Genomic DNA, 20,853 nt, shown 5'->3' with positions numbered 1-20,853 from the left:
CAAATTTCGGCTATATATTAGAATGTCATCAAAACAAACAACCACAAATTTACCAATAAATGGACGCATTACATGATTCATAAGCCTCATGAAAGTACTAGGTGCCTTGGATAATCCAAAAAGCATAACTAACAATTCATAGAGCCCATATTTAGTTTTAAATGTGGTTTTCCATTCATCACCTTCTTTCATTCTAATTTGATGATAACCACTCCTAAGATCAATTTTAGTAAACATGCAAGCACCATGCAACTCATCAAGCATATCATCTAACCTAGGAATGGGATGTTTATATTTAATGGTGATGTTATTTATAGCCCTACAATCATCCAACAAAACAGGTACAGCACATAGACCTAAATTCTCACAAATATAACCTTTGTCAAGTAAATCACTTACCTGTTTTTGCAGCTCCTTTGTTTCTTCGGGATTGCTCCTATAAGTTGGTCTATTTGGTATGGCAGCCCCTAGAACAAAGTCAATTTGATGTTCTATCCCTCGAATAGGTGGTAGTCCACTTGGAATTTCATTTGGGAAGACATCTCCAAATTCTTTCAAAAGAGAAATCATTGAACTTGGCAATTCAAGTTCTTCAAAGTTAGTTTGATCATTAAAATAATTTTCTTTATAAATCATGACCAGCAAAGGTTTCTTACACTCAATAATCTTATTAATATCCCCTAAACTCAAATAAAAATTGTTACTTAACCTTTCTTTTCTTTCTTTTTTATTTTCCCCCTTGGATTGGCGCAAACCTTCGGATTTCCCTTCCTTCTCCAAGCTCTCGGGTTTGCCACTTTCTTTTCCCTCTCTTTCAGCTTTCCCTTGATCTTTCCACTCAATATGAACCTTAGAAACCTTAACTTGGTCAGCAACCTCAATCTTACCTTCTTGAAAGGATGGTGAAGCCGTTGGTGCCATACTTGCTTTTTCCTTGAGCTTTTCGGCTTCTCTACTTTGTTGCATTCGTAAATGGTCTTTGTAAACCTCTTTAGGAGATAATGGTTCCAGCTTGACCTTCTTCCCTTTAAACCTGAAAACAATACTATTTTCTCGACCAAAATGAGTAGCATCTTTATCAAATTTCCATGGCTTACCTAATAGTATATGTGCAGCAATCATGGGTACAATATCACATAAAACTACATCTTCATATCTACCTATATTAAATTTTACTTTGGCTTGTTTATTCACTTTTATTTCACCACTATCATTAAGCCATTGTAATCTATAAGGTTCTGGATGTTTAATAGTTATTAAGCCTAATTTATCAACTACAATGTTACTAATTACATTTGTACAACTTCCACTATCAATAATCATACTACAAATCTTACCTTGAATTTCACATCGGGTGTGGAAGATGTTCTCTCTTTGAATTTCATCCTCATCTTTGTATGCAGCAAGTACTCTCCTAGAAAGCAAGTTTAATTTAGCATTGGATGCTTGCAATGTTTCGGGTTCATCCTTCAAGTCCTCCTCCTCTTGCTTAGCTTCATCCTCACTTTCTTCACTTTCCGATTCTAGCTCGTCATTGCCCTTTAACACCATGATTCTTCTATTCGGGCATTGGCTAGCAATGTGTCCTCCTCCCTGGCACTTAAAACACACAACATCATGAGTTCTAGAAGCTTTAGGATCTAATTTTACCTCATTCTTTGGTTCTTGGACAGATTCGGTTCTAGTCTCTTTCCTTGGCCAGTTTGAACTTTCTTCTTTGACTTTCGACTTTGGCTTGCTTTCATAGATGGGATTGTTCCTCCAGCCACTTGAATTGGACCTTCCACTGTTGGAAACACCTCCAAACCATGATCTTACACCCCTCCTCTTGAATTGATGCTCTAATTTAATAGCCACAGGCAACATCTCCTCCAATTCCACGTATTGTTGCAATTCTAGTTGATTGGCTATTTCACAATTCAAACCACCAAGAAACCTTGCCATGGTTGCTTCCCTATCTTCATTCAAGTTCAATCTCATCATAAGCATGTCCATCTCCTTGTAATAATCCTCCACGGATCCATGTCCTTGAGATAAAGATTGAAGTCTTTGATGCAGCAACCTATGATAGTGTGATGGTATGAATCGATTTTGCATGGCTCCTTTCATTTGTCGCCATGTAGTAATCAAGTCATCACCAACTCCCCTTTGGGTGTTTTGCTCATTGGTCCACCATTGGAGTGCATAATGGCCAAACTCCATTGCTGCCAATTTCACCTTCTTAGCCTCCGAATAATTATGGCGGTCAAATATCATCTCCATTTTTTCTTCCCACTCCAAATATGCTTCGGGGTCACTTTTTCCCATGAATGGTGGGATGTTGATCTTGACATTGCTAAGATTGTCATCTGTTTCTTCCCTCCTATATCTTCCACGGCCAGCTCTATCTTGGACAGCAAAGGTTTCGTCCATACCTTCCTCAATGTCTCCACCGAATGGCTCCTCATTAAATTCCTCTCTCGGTCTCTTGTGACCTCCTCGTCCTTGGCCTCGTCCTCCATGGAATTCTTGGCTATTTCTTGTGTTAGGAATTCTTTGGGAAACTTCGAGCCTTCCCATCCTTTGATTCACATGCTCAACTTGAGCACTAACCTGCTGTATTGACTCCAAAACAGCTCTCATGTCCATTTGGTCTCCACTCCCGGTAGCTCGGGCATTGCCATGGAATGCTACGGACTCTTCCTCATTGATCCTCAAGGGTGGATCTCCTCTTCTTATTCTAGAATCTGCCATGTTAGTAAAATACTGCAAGAATAAAATAAATCCTCACAATATTCACTCCCTCACGTGTTTCACTCAAACAAGGTCTCGACACTCGAGTTTGCACACTAGTTTCGGCTTTTACCGTCTTTTAAGCTCTCACACTCTTGCCTTTTTCCACTCAATGAATTATCTCAAAGTTCTAATTAAAACACCCACAAAACAGCAATTAGATCACTAGTATGTTTTAATTAAACTTATCAACAAAGCAGTAGCAAAAAGTAGGCAATACCGAAAGAATCCAACAAATCCTAATTTTTCGGCTTTCTAGACAAGAAAACACAAAATAATGGGAAAACGTTGGAATTTTTGAAAACTGCACCAGATGGTAGTGGATTATGAGTGCAAGAATAAAATTCCAGAAAAAGAAATTCAAATACGAACAAGAATCAAAGAGAACAAAATTATAGAAAAGTGTTGGTTGTTGTTCTTGTAATTCAAGTTTTGTATCAATTTCTTTATCTAATTTTAATCCAAATAATTTAAGCACCCAAAATCCAAATATCCAGCAGCAAAAATAATTCTCCAGCAAGTCAAATATTGAATAAATAATAAAAAACCAGCAGCTCCAACAAATTTCCAGCAACCAAATCAAACTCCAACAAACCAAAATACTTTTTTTGTTTTTTTTTTTTTATTCGGCTTTACCTTCTTTTTTCTTTTTTGTTTTTCACTCACAGAACATAAACAACTGTAGTAGCAAGAATAATTACCAAAATTGCAATTCCAACACCAAACCTGTGATCTCCCAATTAAACACAAATGTGCACTGTTGTTTTTTTTTTTTTTTAAATGTTGCCGCAAACTCTTTTTTTTTTTTTTTTTTTGAATATATGAATGCAAATAATTAAGACTAACACAGCAAATAAAAATCAACACAAACCAAATTAACAAGAACAATGATAAAAGACAACCAACAAACTAGGAAACAAAAATACGATAAAACTAGGAAATCCTAATTCAACTAGGAATGAATTTTTTTTTCTTTTTTTTAAGATGCTGAACGTGTATAGGATGGATGTAACCTTAACCTAATGCTAAAATTTCAGAATAACACAAAAACAAATAAAGCAAATAAAGATAGATCAAACCTGAACAAAATTTAGTTCTGATACCAAATGATACGAACCTAGGACGACCTGCTCCTAAACCCGTATTATATTAGCCCGGATCTTTAATTAAGTTCAAGTTCTAATGGAATGGACCTCAACCCCTAACCAACCTATGGTTAGAAACCTTGGAATAATGTAGACGCCACAATAGGGGATGGAAAACCTATTGATAAGTCAAGATAAAACAACCAATTCTCTAATGGTGTTTTAGGTATTCTCAAAGAACAAAGAGATAATTAATCTCACAAGTATTTTCTCAATCAAATCAAAGTTTTTTTTATTATTGAAAAATAAGCCTTTAAATAGGCTTGAAAAAAACAAAACAAACCCTAAAAAATTAATTCAAAACCGGACTCCTATAGGAATTAGGAAACTTGACCGAATTCTAATATGTCCTAAACTAAAATTGATTAATTAATTCCTTTATTTTGAATTAGGAATTAATTAATTTACAATGAAAATAATAAAATAAGAACTTTCCTAAACTTATTTGTCCAGAAAATAAATAAATAGAAACTAAAAAGTAATGGTAGTTTCCTAAAACAAAAAGTAGAATAAAATTAGGAAACTATAATACTAGCTTTTTGACTAATTTGACTTTGACCAATCTTTGACCTCTTTGAGCTTCAAATCAGCTTCTAGATGCTTTTTAGGATGACAAATAAGCTGAATATGAAGTCCCACACGTTGCCCATGCTTGGAAAAATAAGAAAAGGCTAATGCAGTAAAATACAGTAAAGCCAACAAGCAATACAGCAAATTCGGCCAAATTGTTGATGCTGTCCGTACAAGCCCTTTTTGATTGCATTTGAGACTGCTTTAACTTGATTCCATGAGCTCTTAGGCATATGTATTGAACCCATAAATAATTGGAACCATTTCATGCTTCCCGGACTCCAAAAATGTACCAAAGTCGTCACCTGGGTCCGTATCGGCTTCTATTGCTTGTATGAGTAAAACAGGCCTTGGTTCTTTAGATATGGCCAACCCCTCTTGACTATGACTTATTCCTTGTATGAATACAGCAAGATTGTCCTTGAACTTCTTGGCTTGGGCCCTAGTGATCGGTCCCACCTTCATCCGTAATGGATCGGCACACTAGCGGGTTGTCGGTTGTATGGGTTCGGGCGAATTCGCATCAAGGTTGGTTAGGGGTTGAGGTCTATTCCATTAGAACTTGAACTTAATTGAGATCCGGACTAATATAATACGGGTTTAGGAGCAAGTCATCCTAGGTTCTATCAGAAACTTTGTTGACTTTATCATAAACCTTGATTTCGCTACGCTCAATAAGAACCCGGAATAGCAGAAATAGGTTTGTGTTCCATTTCTAAAGTTAGGCATCTTTGCCCAACCATGAACTGTAGACGACTCTGCAGGGGGTTCCATTCCTTCTTACTTAACTTCTGGTCAACCCAACCCTAACGGGAAGAAGAGGATCTGCCAAACAACGGGTAACTCCACTTTGTATAGTTACTGAGACACTGGCATTTTAGAAAAGGGAAGGGAACTTCTCACTGAAGGAGGTATTAGGAATGAAGGAGGTGGGAAGCTACCACTTTCGGAACACAAGCTTATCCTTGACTTTTTTTAGATCTTACCACTATTGAAATAATAAAAAAGGGTTTATGGATGAAGTAATCAGAGTGACAAATGGTTACGATTTCAAAAATTAGATAAAATAAAGTTAGAAAGCGCCGGTTACCTTTTGAATCAAAGTAGCGATGAGCCGAGTACTACGACCGTAGGAGGGGGGGAGCAAAGCATTATAGATAGCTTCGTTTCCTCGTTGCTTCTTTTTGGTGACTAGCTCCTCCAGTGGGTGGCTTGCTTATTAAGCAAGCTACCTTCAGCACCGTAAAAACTCCTATCAATAATAGGCCAGAATGGTGGGGAAGGAGGCCCTCCCTACTTCAATGGAAAGGGGGGAATCACTGTTTCATAGCCAGTCCTCTCGCCCGACATGATCACGAACGAAGACATATAATTATGTAGATAGAAGGACAAAATGAACTAACCCACTTGTCCTGATCGGAACAATTGAAGAAAGAAAGCGAATAGTGGCCCCTTTTGCTAAGGGGCATCATTGGAGAACAATGTTAGAGATAGGGTGAGAACCTTCCGTTGGCTATGCCCTATCCCTCTCATGAGGTAGTTACTATATGTATTCGTGCTTCTTATCTTAAGTCAGATGTTGGAAGGGGAAGCTCTCCATAATATGAATACTCTTTCAGTCAAGTAATACCCCTTAGTCTTTATTATAGAATAACTAAGTAGCTAAGAGCTTCTAGTAATATAAAAACAAACGTAGGGGTCGATTTGTTTTGCGTTAATGGGAGTTTGAGGGGCGTGTCTTCTATTTCCCTTATTAAGCAAGCCACACCTAATCGCCCTTAATGCCATCTTAGCGGTATCGATGTCCAATCCCCCTATTAAAAATTTTCAGTCAGCGGGTAAAAAACCTTCTTAGAAAAAATGCCTGCAAGTAGGTTAAGAACTACATGAGCACTTTTGACAGAAAAGCAGAAACGTCCTTCGTCCTCCACTCGCAGAAGAGTATGAGGATCTGGGATTTGTGAACACTGACTGATTGTACTCAATTGATGGGACTTTTACGGTATACCTATACCGACAGAACGAAGGCACGAGCCCCTACTAATAATCGAAGGCGATGGAGACCACAGCTCGATGTGAGTACAAACTGAGCTATACCACAAGGCTATAAGCATCGAGAGCTAAGCTCAAGGAGCTCTCTCAAACAGGGAACTCGAAAGCCTAATGCGACGGTTCTATAGCTCACCTCGAAACCTAGAAAGAAAAAAGCCAGAAACCTCCAAAGAAAAGCTATTTAAGCTTTTAAGCCAAGGAGTAGAGTTTCAACTAAAAGGCCGGCCCGACTCGAAGTGAAGCAGAGTGAACTATCTGGAAAGCCCAAGACAGGAGCTATTACGACTCAAGCAGGAAGTAGAATTCCTATATCCAAAGTAAAATGTTTACCTAGGCTAGGCCTAGGCCAGGGAAACAGAAACCAACTTTGCTTGAGTCATTATAGGAGCTATTCCTGCATTTGTTAACTCTCGAGCTTCACGCAAACAAAATGGCATTGGTGTGCTGTAAAACATATCACATCAAAGGGATTGGGATTGCTATTGGAATTCACTAATCGGTATGAATGTATTCAACGCTTTACCATTAAAAGTAGGTCTATAACAACAACTGAGTTTTGAACCCTTTCTATCTTTATCCATGGATCCTTTACTCATACTCATTCAATTGGAAATATTGATTGATCCATTTTTTTTTTAAAAAAAATTATGTTTCGTAATTTCATAATCCAATTTTTCAATTTCTAATTGACTCTTGGATACAAATCACGAGAATGTAAATTCTTCCTCAAATTTTTCATTGAAAGGTAAAGGATTTAATCCTTTTAAGAAATAAAGTTTTTGCTCGGAATGGAATATTAATCAAACTGAGAGACCCCTTAACTATTCGAGGGTTAATAGAATGAATCGTACTTTTACCACTAAACTATGCATGCTCCAATCTGATTATTGTTTATAAATGGACTTTTGTCGAACAAGAAACTCGGGTGTCATCAAAAGATAGGATCAGAAAAAAATGTATTGTACACGAATCCATAGTTCTGTTTTTTATTATATACATATTTTTACTTATTTTTTATTTCAGTAAAATATCACTAAACAAAAAAAAAAGAAAAAAAAATAAAGAAGATAAGAAATCTCGCTTTGATTCTATATCAAAATTTGTCTTTTTATGACTTTTGTTGTTTCAATAACAAGCCTTTTGTTTTGGTTTTAAATTCATTGCTTTCAAATTAAATAAATCATTTTATCTTATTAAGATTGAATAGCACAAAAGAGGCTCGGCCCAGCTAGGTACTGATCGAGCCAAGCCGTGGAAATAAAGGGCCTTTTCGGACTAACTCAAATAGGGTTTTTTATTTTTTATTTATTATTAATAATAAATATTTTTTTCTGATTATTTATATTTTTTCTTTTTTCTATTTATATATTATATAAAATGCAGAATATATCTATTAAACATATATTAATTATATACATATATTAATTATATAAATCTATTCAAAAAATCTATGTTAAACACATTAACAAATATAGATTCCATTTTTATATTTGATTTATATTGAATTTTTAATATTTATTTCATTTATATTGGATTTATATATTGGACTATTGTAGACTGTGTAGATTGGATTGTTGATATCTCTTTCAAGTCTTTTCTTTATACAAGACTGTGTAGAATTATATATAACATATATGCATACGTTTTATATACATTTTATACAATCTAATTATATAATATAAATGCTTTTATTTTATCTAAATGGTCTAAATTAAATGGTATAAATGGAATTTGATTCTATATCATTATCATTCCGTATCTATTATATAAACTATTGTATATATATATATTATATGTAATAAAATAATAAAAAATATAAAAAATGCTAAAGAAAAGAAAAAAAAAATGAAGGGCTTTTTTCAAGCCTTATTTTTCGTGATGTAACATAGTAATTACATCCTTTCAATTGGGGGAAAGATGGCTGAGTGGACAAAAGCATCGGATTGCTAATCCGTTGTACGAGTTTTTCGTACTAAGGGTGTGAATCCCTCTCTTTCTGTTTTCATCAATATCTTGTTCTTTTCTTTCAAATTTCTCGCGAGTTCAATGTGGAATAGATAAAATCCTATTAAGCTAAGAACATTTTAAAATCAAGGGAGAAAAACCTTTTTTCTTTTGGTTTTTTTTCTTCACGTCTAGGACTACGCCGTGGGTTGTTAGATGGGAATCTGAAGATAAAGAGCGAAACATAGAATATTACTACCGTGTAAATAAATAGTTTGAGAGTAAGCATTACACAATCTCTAAAATTATTTTCTAGGAAAAAAGAGAATAGATTCGTAATTTTATTTTAGACCGCATACCCTACTCTTTTTATTTTGTATTTTGACACCAAGAAATAAAGTTTTTTGTAAGAAATAGAAAATGAAATTTTCAAAAAATGCATTTGATATATTTATAATATAAGTGGATAAGTGGAGTTTTTCATTGCCAAAAATTTTCTTGCATACCCACAATTTGACATTGTGAGTACTTTAATAAGGACTTTCAATGGAAAAAAGGTCATCATAAGGGAATAGGTTTATCCAAATTTCTCGCGGCTGTACAAAAATTTCAATATTGGAATCGAGAGTTCATACTCTAAAACCTATCTAATCTTATCAAGCTTTATGTTAGAATTTTTTTTTCCGAATCAATCATGAATTTGGCTAGGACGTTATAAAAGATCTCATCGAAAACTTACAAGAACCTGCCAAACAAAAGCTAAGAGAAAAAATAACACAGGTATTACTAGCATAACATCCACGATTGGATTCAAAAAAGCGTAGGCCTTTGGCAATTTGGTGATGAAAAAACTGTTTGAATAAAGGGTAGAATTAAGACAGATCCAGATCAAACTAAATATATTAAGAATAACAAATATTTTGTTGTTTTTGTTATTGAAGATAATTGTATTATTTTGATTGTGTTATTAATAAGTTGAGTTGTTGATAGAAGGGAAAATGAATAAAACTAAATAAGATAGACCCTAAAAACCTTCTTTGATTTGAACTCTCCTAATAAAAAATCCTTCAATTCTCAAATCAAAAGAGAATAGAATAAATCATACTTTCATACAGTATCTTAATTGAATTCTATGTAATGATCAATAAATTCAATTTAATTCTATATCGACACATATTAAAATTCTAGCAACAATCTTTATATTTTATAGATATTTATAGAGTTGACGAACAACCAATTCCAATATTAGTGTTTATTAGGGTTGAATAGAAATGGGGTGTGGTCAAGTGGTAAGGCAACAGGTTTTGATCCCGCTATTCGGAAGTTCGAATTCTTCCGTCCCAGAGCATCTCCAACCCATTATAGCATTATAATATATATAATGCTATATATCAGAAAAAAAGATTGCCTTTTAAAATAAAACACCTTTCTATTTAAAAGTATAATGTTGGATTGGAAAAATTTTATTAGTATTCTTAATAATTATTCTTTGAATCATATCTTTTTCACAAACTGAATCGTGTTCAAATAACACACAGATATAATTGGATCCATTTGTGATCCCTAAATGTTAATTATTTAACATAAAATATCTATAATTCGTTTTCGTAACAATTTTTTAGTATATCTGTATAGGGGTCCCATATTATTGTTATTTCAATTCCAATTGTAGAAATCAGTATGAAAAAACAACAACCTTACCTTACACCAATCTTTATCCACTAGTTCAATAAAAAAATAAATTCGATTTTTTAGCTATCTAGTTTTTTAATCATTGATGGTTTAATACAAATATGGATTTCTCTTAGGATGCTAAAATGTGGTCCTTACTTTTAAATGTTATTCAAATAATGATCCATAGTCTGGAAATATTTCAATTACTTAAATCTTTTTGATGATTTCTTATGAGGTCGTAGTACTCGAAGAAGTGTGAAATTGGTAAATTTATCTTATCACTATCAAGTTACTTGAAGGTGCAGATTCAAAAAGAAATTTTTTATTTTATTCGTGGTAGTCATATTTTATTATATTAAATAAATAAAAAATGAAATAAAATATATGTTAAAATAAACATATGTATTGGGGATTAAATTGAATTTGTTTTGAGACTTCATTAGAACCTAGCCATTCATATTTTCATATAGAAAGAAAAAGTATAGATTACTATGTATCGACCGAACCAATGACTATTCATGATTCGATAATTGAATCAATTACATACTAGTTCCAAACTAAAGGAATATTATGGTAAAACTTTGTTTAGAACAATTGGTAGAAAGCAACGTGCAACTTGAAGGACATGATCCGTTGTGGATTCTTACATCCGCCATTTTTTATTGTACAGGAATTATGGATGAATGAAAGTGCTCTTAACTCGAAATCGTTTCTTTTGTTTCAATAGAACTCTCAATTTTCATTTTTTTTTGGGCGTGATGTAAATCGTACATGATGGAGCTCGAGTAAAATGTATTGATTCATTTCTTGGCGGTAAGAATCTAGGGTTAGTATTAATCAATAAACTGGGACAACTTCGTAAGTATATTTTCCATATATAAATCGAAAGGATCCAATTCAAGCAAGTTTCAAATTCAAGATTCAAGGACTTAAGAATGGAACAAAAGATGGGGAGACTCAATCGTTTTCCGAAAAGGGATGCGGCTGTGTTGAAGAGACAATTATCTCACTTGCAAACATATCTCGACGGGATTAAATATATGACTGGATTGCCCGATATTGTAATAATTGTCGATCCGCAAGAAGAATCTAGAGCTCTTCGTGAATGTATGACTTTGGGAATTCCAATAATACAAATTGTGACCCAGATCTAGCAGATATTTCGATTCCGACAAATGATGACGCTATAGCTTCAATTCAATTCAAATTGGTCAGGGGCTCTTTTACTCTGGAAAATCATACAGTTACCTCATGGGGAGTTAGCCATGCCCACAAATGATATAAATACTATTGTTGCTTTAGCTTTACTCACATCAGTAGCATATTTCTATACGGGCCTTTCAAAAAAAGGATTAGGTTATTTTGGTAAATACATTCAACCAACCCCAATCTTTTTGCCCATCAACATCTTAGAAGATTTCACAAAATCCTTATCGCTTAGTTTTTGACTTTTCGAAAATATATTAGTCGATGACTTAGTAGTTGTTGTTCTTGTTTCTTTAGTGCCTTTAGTGGTTCCTATACCTATCATGTTCCTTGGATTGTTTACAGGTGGCATTCAAGCTTTTATTTTTACAACCTTAGTTGCAGCTTATATAGGCGAATCCATGGAAGGTCATCATTGATTAGTTTTCGACATAGTCTTTTTTTTAGCTTACCCTGATGGCATGTCTACGTGTCTCAAAGTAATCCACTTAGACTTAAGGAAAAAAAATATACAAATAAGATTGAAATAAGAATAAAGTATATACAATCTAGCATAATAGTAAAAAGAATATTATGATATTAAGTTAAGGAATTGTAAAAAATAAAAAAAATAAAAAATAAAAAGGAAAGAGATCTAAAAGATCTATTTACTCAAATTCTTGTTTGGTTGATTTATACCACCCTTCAATGAACAATCCATTTCTATTGATATTGTTTTGTTCATTCAATTCACCGATTGACCCAAAAAAAATTAATAAATAATAAATTAATGAACTTTGATCAACTCAATCCTGATATTTCAATGCAGTGATTATGTCTAACGAATTTGTCAGTTAGATTGATTGTACTCATGGGGGATAATGATATATAAAAATAGGAGATAAGGGTTTACAAAAAGGATATTTATAAAAAAAGGGGTTGATTAGAGGAGGAGGGGGGGGGGGTCGAACTAGATGTATGTAATCTAATCGTTATAAGACAATTCTTATGTATGTTTCGAAGAATGATTCTAGAATCTAACTGAATCTAAGATACGAATAGTTGATTTACATTATGGGGGAAAGACGAATGATTCTAGAATCTGACTGAATCTAAGATACAATAGTTGATTTACATTATGGGGGAAAGACATGTATATGTGATATTCAATATTAACTAGGTATATATGAATTAAAGATATATTTAATTTGCCTTACTATTATGTTATGAATTTCGATAGGGATTCGAAAATAAGTCCTTCCATTTTGACTATAATTTTTTTTGAATATTGAATGAATTTAAATCACAAAAAGGAATAGAGAATTCAAAGAATGGTTAAGAAAGAAAATAAAAAAGAAAGAACTGGCCGAACAAAAGTTGTACGAATTAACAAAAATTACATGTATAGGAATATATCGAAGCAGTTCTATTGCTTCAAGAATACTATTATTTCAATTCGGGGTTTTTAGTGACTTTGAATGGATAAATATTAGCGATAGAATAAGTAAGCCATAATTCATTGATTGATTGTATCATTAACTAGTTCTTTATTTTATTTATTTTTTGCAAGGAATTTCTCATGAATCCACTAATTTCTACCACTTCCGTTATTGCTGCTGGATTGGCTGTTGGGCTTGTTTCTATTGTACCTGGGGTTGGGCAAGGTACTACCATGAGCCAATCTGTGGAGGGGATCGCTAGACAACCTGAAGCAGAGCAAAAAATACGAGGTACTTTATTGCTTAGTCTGGCTTTTATGGAAGCTTTTAACAATTTATGGACTGGTTGTGGCATTAACGCTTTTATTTGCGAATCCTTTTATTTAAACTTTTACTGTTTAATTTAGAAAAGTAGTAGAATAAAAATATATAGATAATTAGTCTATCTATAAGAATAAGAAAGAGGAGATCATATGGAAAATGTAACCAATTCTTTCCTTTCCTTGGGTTATTGGCCATTCACCGGGAGTTTTGAGTTTAATATTGATATTTTAGCAACAAATCCAATAAATCTAAGTGTAGTCCTTGGTGTATTGATTTTTTTTTGGAAAGGGAGTGTGTACAAGTTGTTTATTTCAAGAATAGGCTGGATCCAACCAACTGCACTTTTTTTCGTTATAACTCAAAAAGGTGCACGATTCCTCAAGTTACTTCTGAATAAATTAAGAAATCATGTTTAAGAACTATAGCATTTTGTGATTCATTGGTAAATCTAGTTTGATTCTCTATCAACCAATAATGTGGGATTGTTAAAAAGGTTAAAGCAAAATTGTTTGAAGTCTAGATGGAGCGTGGTACTCTTTCCACTACTATGTTAATACAGAATATGTTAATCCAAAAATGATTTCAAAAAGTTGGAATGTTCTTGGATTAGTGATCAGTTTCTGTACTTTCATAAATATGAATAGAGAAAAGAGGATAGGCTTATTACATTAAAAAAAGCTAGAGAGCTTCCCCCATACATAAGTAATTGGGTGTGAGAGCCAAATGAATCGAAAGATTCAGGTTTCGTTCAGGAAAGGATCGTGGAAGTTTTGAAATGAATGGAAAGATAATCTACTTTCATTAAGTGATTTATTAGATAATCGAAAACAACAGATCTTAAAGACTATTCAAAATTCAGAAGAACTATGCAGGGTGATGCGAATCCGCCCGAGCTCGCACAACCGACAACTCACTGCTGTACTGATCTGATACGGATGAAGGCTGGACCGATCACTAGGGCTCAAGCTAAGAGGTTTAAGGACAACCTTGCTGCCTTTATCCAGAAAGTAATTCATTCTCAAAAGGGCTTGTCCATAACTGAAGATAAAAGACCTGTTTTAAGCAGCCAAGTGGTGGAGGCTGATACATCGGACATTTTATATCGGACAGCCATGCCTCGGACATCTTACCTCGGACTTCGGACATCAGGCAGACATAATTTAGCTCGGACAGACATAAGTTAGCTCGAAAATACATAACTTAGTTCGGACATTAGGCAGACATAAGTTAGCTCGGACATCAGACATAAGTCAGCTTAGTTGTCAAACTAGTCAACTCATTTTCTAGTTTGCGTTTGACTTTTTTTTTGGGGGGGTTTTTATTTATTTATTTGCTGGACAAATAAGTTTAGGAAAGTTATTATTTTATTATTTTCATTGTAAATTAATTAATTCCTAATTGAAAATAAGGGAATTAATTAATTAGATTAGGAAAAGGAAAGATTCGGTCAAGCTAGAATTCTTCATTGCGTGGCCGGTTTTTCCTAGGGTTTTTAGGGTTTATTTTATTTCTTTCAAAGCCTATTTAAAGGATTATTTTTTCAATAAGAAGACAACTTTGATTTGATTGAGAAAATACTTGTGAGATTAATTATCTCTTTGTTATTTGATAACACCTAAAACACCATTAGAGAATTGGTTGTTTTAGCTTGACTTATCAATAGGTTTTCCATCCCCTATTGTGGCGTCTACATTATACTAAGGTTTCTAACCATAGGTTGGTTAGGGGTTGAGGTCAATTCCATTAGAACTTGAACTTAATTAAGATATGGGCTAATATAATATGGATTTAGGAGCAGGTCGTCCTAGGTTCGTATCACGGGGGGACCGTGGAAAGGCTGGAAAAAGCCTGGTCCCACTTGCAGAAAGTAGAAATGGAAGCAGAGTAGTTTCGAGCGAATGGATACTTTGAAATAGAACGAGAAAAATTGAATTTGATTAATTCAACTTAGAAAAACTTGGAACAATTAGAAAGTTACAAAAATGAAACCATTCATTTTGAACAATAAAAAGCTATTAATCAAGTTGGACAACTGGTTTTCCAACAAGCCTTACAAGGAGATCTAGGAACTCTGAATAGTTGTTTGAACACCGAGTTACATTTACGTACCAATAATACTAATATTGGCATGTTTGGAATGATGAAAGAAATAAAGGGTTTGTCTTTCTACTGCAGGCATTACTTTTCTTTCAAACAAAAATAAAGAATTAAGAAATACTCATGGTAACTATTCGAGCAGATGAAATTAGTAACATTATTCATGAATGTATTGAGCAATATAATAAAGAAGTAAAGATTTTAAATACTAGTACTGTACTCCAAGTAGGCGACTACATTGCTCATATTTATGGTCTTGATAAATTAATGGCGGGGGAATTAGTAGAATTTAAGGAAGGTACGATAGGCATTGCTCTAAATTTGGAATCAAATAATGTCGGTGTTGTATTAATGGGTGACGGTTTGATGATACAAGAGGGAAGTTCTGTAAAAGCAACAAGAAAAATCGCTCAAATCCCGGTAAGTGAGGCTTTTTTAGGCTATGTTATAAATGCTCTGGCTAAACCTATTGATGTCGAGGTGAAATTTCAGCTTCTGAATCCCAGTTAATTGAACCTCCCACCCTAGGTAGTATTTCGAGACGGTTGATATATGAGCCTCTTAAAATAGGACTTATTGCTATTGATTCAATGATTCCTATAGGATGTGGTCAGTGAGAAATAATTATTGGGGACAGAAAAACCGATAAAATAGTAGTAACCACAGATACAATTCTCAATCAACAACAGCAAAATATAATATGCATTTATGTAGCTATTGGTCAACAAGCATTTTCTGTGGCTTAGGTGGTGACTGCTTTACAAGAAAGGGGAGCAATGGATTACACTATTGTGGTAGCTAAAACGGCCGATTCTCTGGCTACATTACAATACCTCGCTCCTTATACAGGAATTGCTCTGGCTGAATATTTTATGTATCGTGAATAACACACTTCAATTATTTATGACGATCTCTCAAAACAAGCACAGGCTTATCACCAAATGTCTCTTTTATTACGCAGACCACCGGGCTGACAAGCTTATCCGGGAGATGTTTTTTATTTCCATTCATGCCTTTTGGAAAGAGCTGCTAAATCAAGTTCTCATTTAGGTGAAGGAAGAATGACTACTTTACCAATAGTTAGGACTCAATATGGAGATCTTTCGGCTTATATTCCTACTAATGTAATTTCCATTACAGAACGCGCTATCTCAGAGTTGCCGATCTATTCAATGCCGGAATCAGAACTGCTATTAATGTGGGTATTTTTGTATCCATAGTAGGGTCCGCAACTCAAATTAAAGCCATGAAACAAGTAGCTGGCAAATCAAAATTGGAATTGGTGCAATTTGAAGAATTAGAAGCCTTTGCACAATTCGCTTTTGATCTCAATAAAGCTACTCAGAATCAATTGGCAAGAGGTCAACGATTACATGAGCTGCTCAAACAATCTCAATCAGCCCCTCTCGCGGTGGAAGAATATATAATGACTATTTATACTGGAACCAATGGTTATCTTGATTGATTAGAAATTGCGCAAGTAAGGAAATTTCTTGTTGAGTTACGTAATTACTTAAAAATGAATAAAACTCAGTTCCAAGAAATCATAGCTTCTACCAAGACATTTACTGAGGAAGCAAAAGCCATTTTGAAGGATGCTATTTAGGAACAGCTGGAACGTTTTCTACTTCAGGAACAAGTATAAAGAAAATAAATTGATCACTTTTAATTTTTATTAATCGTAATTAAAGAAAATAAATTGATCACTTTTAATTTTTATCAATCTTAATTCAATGTTAATTAAATCTTAATTTAATACAAATTTTAAAATTTAATACTAATTTTAATAATAATAAATAAATTATATACTTTTTCTAATATATAATTAATAATTATATAATTATTTAAATTATTTTAAAATAAAATACAAAAAAAAATTATAAAATATAAAAGTTTTTGTTTTTTGTAATAATTATTTTCCATAATAATATAGAAATAATAATATATTACATTTCTATATTAAATATAATATTAATATTAAATACATAATAATTATATACACATATTAACATACATTAAATATATAATATATATTAAATTTATGGAAAATACATGGAAATAATATATAAACTAGATTATACTCATATTACAAGTACTAAGTGTATAAGAGCGCCTCTTATTCAAATTATTCAAAAGATCTTTTTTGACATGGAAATCTAAAAATATATGGAAATAAATTGTGTTCAATAGGATTTGAACCTATACCAAAGGTTTAGAAGACCTCACAATGGATGCTTTGCATTCTAATTTTTTTTGTATTTATTTTCTTTTCACATTTATTATTCGGACGAAACGAATATGTGAAAGAATTCCGGAAATTGCGTATTCAACTATGCCCTACATTAATTATATTCATTTTATTTATATTTCTATAAAACATATTTAATAGAAATTTGATATTTTAATGCATATCAAAATATATAAATACATATTAGATATAAATATGTATTAGATATATAGATTTATAGGTTTTGACTATAAAAAAAAAAAATATTGAAAAATACTGAATAGAGATAAGAGAAAGTAAGCACAAGCACGTAGCGAGAATCGAACTCGCATTGTTAGCTTGGAAGGCTAGGGATTATAATCGACGTTGATTCATCATTGTTAATGTCTCTAATTCAAAATTGAACATGAAACTTTGGTTTCATTCAGCTCCTTTATGGAAGATAAATAAATTTCCAAATATCAATTGAAATTAAAAAAAATAAAAAATTAGACCCATAACATCTATGTCAGCTTTTCAGTCTGAATGCATTCAAAATGGCCCGCTTTCTAGACGATCCTTATAACAATCTAGCTAGTTACTTTGTACTCTACTTCTATTTGAAAGAATCCTTAGGAAAAGGTTTTTCTTTCCACCGAGCTAAAACAATTTTTTGATGTCTCTAGTAAACCAAAGTTATTGTTTAATTAGCTATTTTGTTTCAATTTTCCCTATACAAAAAAGAAAAATTGAGGATTTAGTTACAATTAGAAATACACTTTCTATCTTTATCCATGGATCCTTTACTCATACTCAATCAATTGGAAATATTGATTGATCCAATTAAAAAAATATATATTATGTTTCGTAATTTCATAATCCAATTTTTCAATTTCTAATTGACTCTTGGATACAAATCACGAGAATGTATATTCTTCTTCAAATTTTTCATTGAAAGGTAAAGGATTTAATGCTTTTAGGAAATAAAGTTTTTGCTCAGAATGGAATATTAATCAAGCTGAGAGACCCCTTAACTATTCTGGGGTTAATAGAATAAATCGCACTTTTACCACTAAACTATACCCGCTCCAATCGATTATTGCATATAAATGAACTTTTTGTCGAACAAGAAACTCAAGCATAGTCAAAAGATAGGATCAGAAAAAAATACATTGTGCACGAATCCATAGTTCCGTTTTTTATTATATACATTTTTTTATTTATTTTTTATTTCAATAAAATATCAGTAAACCAAAAAAAAAAAAGAAAAAAAAAATAAAGAAGATAAGAAATCTCGCTTTGATTCTATATCAAAATAGGTCTTTCTATGAGTTTTGTTGTTTCATTACTTGTTAAGGAAGGTCATGGTGGGGGTTTAAGGGAACACTTTGGTGTAGCAAAAACTTTATCCATATTACAATAATACTTTTATTAGCCGAACATGAGGAGAGATGTAGAGAGGATTTGTGAGAGGTATATCACGTGTAAAAAGTCAAAATCTAAGCTAAAACCACATGGTTTGTATATGCCATTACCTATTCCTTTTTATCCTTGGGTAGATTTATCTGTGGATTTTGTATTGGGGTTACCTAGGTTAAAAATGGGTAAGGACTCTATTTTTGTGGTTGTTGATGATTTTCTAAGATAGCACATTTCATAGCATGTGATAGGATTGATGATGCATCTCATTTAGCTAATTTTCTCGTTAAAGAAGTAGTGAAACTTCATGGCATGCCTAGGACTATTGTTTCAGATAAGGATGCTAAGTTCTTAAGTTATTTTTGGAAAACATTATGGGCTAATCCTGTGCAACTGAAGACCAGCCCGTACCCTACAATCAACTAATTGCTGGGGTGCTAATCCTGTGTAACTGAAGACCAGGCCAATTACTAAGGCTCAAGATAAGAGGTTTAAGGAAAATTTTGTTAGCTTCATACAAAATGTAATTAAATCTCAAGAGGGCATATTAGTATCAGAAGATTCTAAGCCCGTGCTGAGCATCCAACTTATGAAGGCAGAAATGGACCCAGGAAGCTATTTTGGTGCATTTGAGGACTCTAAGCAATATAGGGCGAGTTTGTTAGCCTATGAATGTGTTTGAGCTCACTAAGAGGCCATGAAACCATATCAGGGCAAAGCAAGGACGCCTAAGTATGTCATTAGCGTCCAAGCTTCCACATTGGCTGGATTTAGCTAGTTTGGCATTGGGAAGGAGCTCACTTGCATTCTAAGCAAGCTTTGATAATTTCAATCAATGGCAACATGTGGGGACCAGTTCTAATCATACTAGGCATCCTACATGGCATGTTGAATCAGATTTGGAGCCTAAATTAGTTGGAGATTTGACAAGTACAACTTATTTGAAAAACTAGTCAAATCAGATTTGGAGCCTAAATTAGCAGGAGATTGGACAAGTACAGCTTATTTGGAAAAATAATAAACTATTTTCCAAATATGAAATTTGACTTTTATTTTAGGAAATAGTCTTTTATTTACTGGACAAATTAATTTAGGAAGGCTGAATTTTAATATTTGTGATTGTAAATTAATTAATTCCTATTTAAAAGTTAAGAAATTAATTAATAAAAATTATATTAGAAAAGACATGTAAAATTCAGCCACACCTTTTGTTAAGTTTTATTGGCCGGTTTTTACCTATTGTTTTAGGATTTTGATTTTATCACTTTAGCTTATTTAAAGGCTTATTTCTCAATAAATGACACTAAATTATTCATTCAGAAAAATTACTGTGAAAAAGATTTTTCTTTGCTCTCTTTAGAACACCTAGAACACGGAATAGAGAGTGAATGTTTTAGTTTGACTTATCAAGAGGACAATTCAGAACCTATTGTGGCATCTTCGATGTATACCAAGATTTTTAATCACATATTAATTAGGGGCCAAGGTGGCCATTAGAATTTGAACTTAATTTTGATCCGGGCTAATATAATATGGGTTTAAAAGCAAGTCGACCTAGGTTCATATCAATTGGTAAACTGTCACTGCTGGGTTTGTTATTGGGTTACTGTCAATGCTAGGTTTCTTGGTGTGTTTGTTGTTGTATTGCTAGATTGCTAGGTTACTGCTTGATTGCTAGGTTATTGCTGGTTTGCTGGATTGCTAGGTTACTGCTTGCTGTATTGCTCTGTTGCACAGGTTGAAGGTGGAAAAAACTTAGGTCATGGGTTTTTTTTTTCAAATTTAATAGAAGATTTTTCTCAATCTTGTTTGGGTTGATATTTTGTTTATGATTTTGCTTGGGATTGGGTTTTTTGTCGCGATTTTACTTTGAATTAGAGTTTTGTTCTTGATTTTGCAATGGGGTTGGGTTTTCATTTTGATTTTGGTCACTCTTTGTGCAGTGGTTTGGGTTAGCACAGCGACTGAAGTTTGCTCCATTGGGTGACTGACTTAGCCTCAAGTTATGTTTGGGTTTCCTTATTGG

At 33.1% G+C, this 20,853-nt stretch overlaps 1 pseudogene; it reads left to right on the top strand.

Annotated features, from left to right (window-relative positions):
- The first annotated feature begins 15,325 nt into the window (after positions 1 to 15,325).
- Positions 15,326 to 16,808, top strand: LOC132804146 (ATP synthase subunit alpha, chloroplastic-like; annotated as a pseudogene).
- The last annotated feature ends 4,045 nt before the right edge of the window (positions 16,809 to 20,853 follow it).

The sequence above is a fragment of the Ziziphus jujuba genome, chromosome 6, assembly GCF_031755915.1.
Source record: "Ziziphus jujuba cultivar Dongzao chromosome 6, ASM3175591v1".
Lineage (NCBI taxonomy): Eukaryota > Viridiplantae > Streptophyta > Magnoliopsida > Rosales > Rhamnaceae > Ziziphus > Ziziphus jujuba.
Note: the sequence above shows the minus strand (reverse complement) of the source record. Positions and strands in the feature narration are given on the sequence as shown.